Source organism: Arachis hypogaea, chromosome 17, assembly GCF_003086295.3.
Source record: "Arachis hypogaea cultivar Tifrunner chromosome 17, arahy.Tifrunner.gnm2.J5K5, whole genome shotgun sequence".
NCBI classification, from domain to species: domain Eukaryota; kingdom Viridiplantae; phylum Streptophyta; class Magnoliopsida; order Fabales; family Fabaceae; genus Arachis; species Arachis hypogaea.
Genome location: NC_092052.1, coordinates 12,734,985 through 12,740,984, shown reverse-complemented (window position 1 = coordinate 12,740,984; position 6,000 = coordinate 12,734,985).

Here is a 6,000-nt window from a genome sequence, read left to right as displayed (position 1 = left end):
ATTTTCAAAATCTTGACAATTATATTATTGAATGGTTATCAAATAAGTATTGTACTTGAAATGTATGCAAATAATTAACTAAGTCTATTCTTGTTTACTATAAAAAATTATGAAGGAAAATTTCATAGAAAGATGTCAAGGATAATAATGTAATTAAGAAAGAATTGTTATTCTGTTGTGACTTACGTGTGTAGCAAGAGTCATAACTACTTAGGGTTAATGTTCAAATTGGTCCCTGAAAGATTGCACGATCATCAATTTTGTCCCCAAAAATTTTTTTAATCAAATTAATCCTTGAAAGATTTGACATCGATCACGTTTGTCCTTCTGTTTATGGGTTCACAGATTCCGTTAACAGCAGTATACGTGGACCGTTAAGTGACAGGTGTGTACCCAGTTGGAAGCTGACAAGATATGTTCTCCTTATTATGTCAAAATAATCCCTATTCCCATTTTATAAACCCTAACCCCCAAATTGAACGGAAACATTAAGGAATGGCGTTGCAGTGGAGTAAAGACATCACCCAGGTTTAGAAGCTAGGATGCAGAGCGCCGGTGGAGGACGAAGTGCTGGTTTATCACCGCGATCGGTTGGTAGCTTCGGCTCTAGCTCCTCCATGCGAAAAAGGAGGATGAAGACGGACAGAACCTGTTTCTGTGGGTTGAAAACTGTGATCAAGAAATCTGGAACACCAGAAAACCCAGGAAGGTTGTTTCACACTTGTCCAAGATATCGGGTTAGTTTAAATTGGTATGAACCATAGTTTCTTGAACTCCCCTTTCACCATTAATATGAGATTCAAATTTTTCACTTCACATGTGCAAAAAGGCAACCATTGTAACTACTTTAGTTGGGTAGATGATAATGAATATGAAGTTTTTGAAGTTGCCAATGGTGGGGCAGAAGCAGAGTTTGAAGTTGAAAGTGATTATGAAGATTGGAAAGTGAAACTAGGTTGGAGAATGGGTAGTTTGGAAGCTGAAGTCAGAGTAGTGAAGATGTTATTTTTTTTCATGTTTGTCCTAGTAATAATGCTTATATTAATGGTTGGAGCATTTTGTGTCAAATCAGTGAGAAAGTGAAAAACTTGTAAAAGCATTGGTGATGTTTGTTAAGAGTATTGGTGAAATATAAAAAATCAGTTTGAACATTTTTGAATATCCATTAATAATCATGCAACCTGCATATTTTGACATTAGCTTAACAAATTTTTACACAATTTTAAAAACAAGTGAATAAAAAATAAGTCTAAACATTTTTGCATAAGATAAATTAAGTCTAACCATATGTATTAAAATTAAAGCATTTGCATGTCCATATAAGCATGCTAATATAGTCTTCACAATAATACCAAACCTATTAATGAAGTCTTTATAATATCAAACATAAGTTACCTAATTTTGGGCTATACCAAAATATGAACAAGGTTGTACAAAATACTTCAATATGTCTATAATGCATAAAGATTCTAAAGTAGCAGCCCTTTACAAAATACATAATTCAACCCTTAATGAACAACACAACTCAAACATCATTGTATTTCTTCCTCGGGTGTTTGAATCCGGGAGTCGGTACAAAAGTCATGAAGCTAGCAAGTTTCTTCGTAGTAGCAGAACTGGTGCCCTTGATTGTTTCAGCTGAAACCGGAATTGTTGTAGCTGCAGCCGGTTGTGGTGAGGCTGGGATTGTTGCTTTTCCTTTTTTAACATGAAGCTTTGGAGGCCTTGCTCTAACTTTATCCTACATTTTATCATCATGAAGGATAAAGTCAATTGACTAATCATGTTCACATTATGGAACATTATAATTTACAATAAAAGATAGATTATAAATAAAGTATTATACTTGGCTGAAAACAGATAAAGGTTGAGATTCTTGTGTAACTAGAACTCCTTCCGATTGGTCAATGATCATCTCAGTTGGTGCATTTGAAGTTGCTGCTGGTGGATTGGTAGGATCTTGAAAAACAGGATCAATCGGGGTTCCATTGGGTGCATGTTCAGCATTAGCATCAGCAAGGTCAGTAACTACTGCAAGTTGAAGTTGCATAAGCCTTGCTTGTTCAGAAGCTTTCTCTTGTTTCTTCACTTTGCACGTTCTTCTGTTGTGCCTAACTTCACCATAATACAGGCACCGTATTGAGTTATACTTTCTTTTTATCCGTGTCTTTGAACTAACAGGTTGCTCATCTTTGTCTTTTCTCCTGTTCATTGTGGGCCTACCCGACTTGATCTTAACTGGAGGCGGAACCGGTGCTGGCGACCCTGTTTTTTCCCATAGATATTTGCCTTTTTATTGGATTCACATTGAAGCAATATGTTCTTCTATACGCATCCATCGTTAACCACTCGTGGCAATACTCCTCAGGCCTCTTGTCATTCTTGTCTTGAATTGCAGCGATGGCATGCATGCAGGGCATACCTTTGCATAATACGACAAAAGCACAACAACATCCATCACAATCTTTTAGCACAAATTTACAAATCTAAAAGAATTCACTAAAGAAACATAATTTACAAACAGTAAAGAAACATATTTTCATTCATAATATTTCAGGATCTTAAATGCAAAATATAAAATTTCAGGATCTTAAATGCACAGAGAGCGACAGCATAATATAACAACATAATTTAACAACCTAAATTCAGGAGCTATGGTGAGCATTCTTTATACCTGTCAGCTGCCAGAATCTACATGTGCAAGTGCGACTTTCCAAATCCACCACCATATTTGTTGGCCAGCCTTGCACTTCATACAACACCTTCTTGTCATCACCCGACCATTGAGGAAACCAATTTCTTGACAGCTTTGTCATTGCCTCTAACCGGCTTTGTTGAACTGGAGTAAGAATTCCCTGATAGTGCAATAACTTTTGCCTATTCTCAATCATTCTCTTCATGATGATCCTCCTGACTTCTTCAGCTAGTGTCAAGGTGGGCTTTCCCCTGTCATGCTTTATTTTTGCGTTGAATGACTCACACGTGTTATTACATATTGTGTCCATCTTCGGCTCCTCTCTGAAGTGTGCCTTTGTCCATACTTCTTTTGGCCATTTATCAAGGTATGCCCAAGTTGGCTCACTAATCTTTTTTACCTTGCTCATGTTTCTTTCAAATTCTGACACGGTTCTTGATCTAGCACATTCTCATACCATATCCTTTAATTCCATGCTGCCCCATTGCTTCGAAAAATTTTTCCATAGATGCCAAACACAGAATCTGTGGTGAGCATTTGGCATGACTTCTTTCACAGCTGGAATTAGCCCCTGTATAAACATCAAAACTCGAAAAGATAATGAGTTAAAATAATCCTTAAATGATCATCATTAAATCAATTTAGTCCTTAAAAATCTTTTCGAAAATCAAAATAGTCCTCACCTTTTGCATGTATGAGATAAATGCTCAGCCATGCTGTGTGTCACCGAGGTCATTGTAGAGAAGTTCCAAGAACCAACTCCAATTGTCTTTGTTCTCAACTCCCACAATTGCATAAGTAATCATGTAAACGTGATTATTGGCATCCTGCCCACATGCAGTCAAAATTTGTCCCCATGTAGATTCTTCAAAAATGCCCCATCCAATCCGATCAACGGTCTACACCCGGCCTTAAACCCTTTCTTACAAGCGTCGAGGCACACATAGAATCTCTGAAACTGTGGGGGGCTCTCGGGCATCGGAATCACTCCAACCTGAATTGTTGAACCTGGGTTAGTGGTATACAGTTGATGGGCATAATCCCAAATCAGACCATATTGTGCAATCTCATCTCCTTCAATAACCTTTCTAGCTTTCCTTAATGCCCTAGTGATACATGTACTGTTCATCCGTATGCTACATTTTCTCATAAACCATTCATACACCTCTTTGTGCTTCATTGTCGGGTGTTTTCTTAGTTTAGAAACAAGCTTCTTCAAAGTCCACTCCTGAGTAGCAGCCCTATTACTCCTGCTCTTAGGACATGTATGTTTATCCACTAAAGTTTTAATCTGCCAAGACATATCGGACTTCTTCAAAGCACAATACACTACCCAAGGACAATTTTCTCCCCTACAAACAGCCCTAACCCGCACATTATCATTCTTCTTGAAAACAATATTCCTACTCCACTATATAGTGTAGTCCCTAGTGGCATTCATAAACTCACGCTTTGTCTTGAAGATCATACCTACCTCAAGCTTCAGCTCTCCAAACCTGGCTTTCTCGTTATACGGTGGATAAACCGCACAGTCTTTCTCATCAGAATTCAATGCTTGATTCATATCTTTTGAGTGCCAGGATCCACAATCAGATTCACTGTTAGAATCTACACCTCTTTCTGATCCTGAAAAATTGATAACAAACAGTATTTACAAAGTAACACAACACACCACTATAGAGTTTCATAAATAAAGTTTCATAAATAAAGTTTCTAACACAACACTATAAATAATATAACAAAGTAAATTGCATGTCACCTGAATCCGATATCTCATCATCTTCAATATCCTCATAACTAGAGTCATCTGTATCAATTGCCTTTTCAGTGGTCTTGTGAGATGCAGGCCTAGACTTCTCCTTTTACAAAGAAAACATCTAGTGTATCCCCTTCAACTCCCGCTAACACTTTTGTATTGTCTGGTTCATAAATTTTTGATCCACCTTCATCATTCTTAAACTTTCCACCATGATGAAAAATAAATGTCATTGGATGATTTTCCATATACAAATTAAAAATAGCAACAATGAATCATGAGAGTGCACTCTGTTTTATTTTTATTTTTTAGTACAATTTATTTATGTTTCATTAACAAAATTTCAATCACTATTTTTATCTAAAATGAACACCGCAAAGAATCAAACCTTGTCTTTTATAAGAACTAAACAAAACAAAAAATTTAATCTAGCCACACACATTGCATTCGGCCATATCAAAACAAAGAGCATCCACATTTTTTCAACATACACAATGTCTCAACCATTACAAAACCCTAGCAGCAACTACCCCCAGCACAAAAACTCTAACCCAAAATCAACCAATATTCAAAATCATCGAATATGATACCACACATTCATACAAAAAAAGGAAAAAGAAGTAGAGAAGGAACTCGCCATGCAAGAGAACTTACCTCTCACCGGAGACAGTGCCTACCACCGCAGAAGACTGGTGGCATTCAGACCGTGACGAGGAGGACCAATCGCAATGCGAACGGCGTCGCTGATTATTGCTTTCACGGGTGATCAGAGTAGCTTCTTCTTGTCACTCTGTTTCGGTGGTTTTGGGTGAAAGGGGGGAAAAGTGTAAGTGAAAGTAAAAGGGAGAAGGGGAATAGGAGAGTTACTTCAGTAGTAATAGGGATTCTTGCTATACGGCGTCGTTTTGGATGAACCTAGGTGTCACTTAACGGTCCACGTGTACTACCGTTAACGGAATCTGTGAACCCATAAACAGAAGGACAAACGTGATCGATGTCAAATCTTTCGAGGATTAATTTGATTAAAAATTTTTTTGGGGACAAAATTGACGATCGTACAATCTTTCGGGGACCAATTTAAACATTAACCCTAACTACTTAGCATATATATATGTTGTAGTTTTATAAGTGTGAATACATATGTGCCAGTACAATGCGTAAAATATGGACAAATTATGTGCCAGTACAATGCGTAAAATATGGACAAATTATCAGAATAAATTAATTGACAATTAAATTTATCGGATTATAATTTTTGAAGATTACATATGTAAATATATTTTTTACAAATCTATAGAAATTGCGAGAGAAGTCCCACAGATTTTAAATGCACGTAAATCGTTACACCCCTCTAGCGATTTACGTTGAAATTCGAAATGGTCAGAAACTGCGATAAGAGTGTAGCAGTTTATGCTTTAGTATAAATACACTAGAGGGAGTCGCGGTTTATTCACTTTGCACCATTTTAAAATTCTTAGAGAGAGAAAGTGACTTTTTAGAGAGAGAGAGAGAGAGAGAGAGAGAGAGAGAGAGAGAGAGAGAGAGAGAG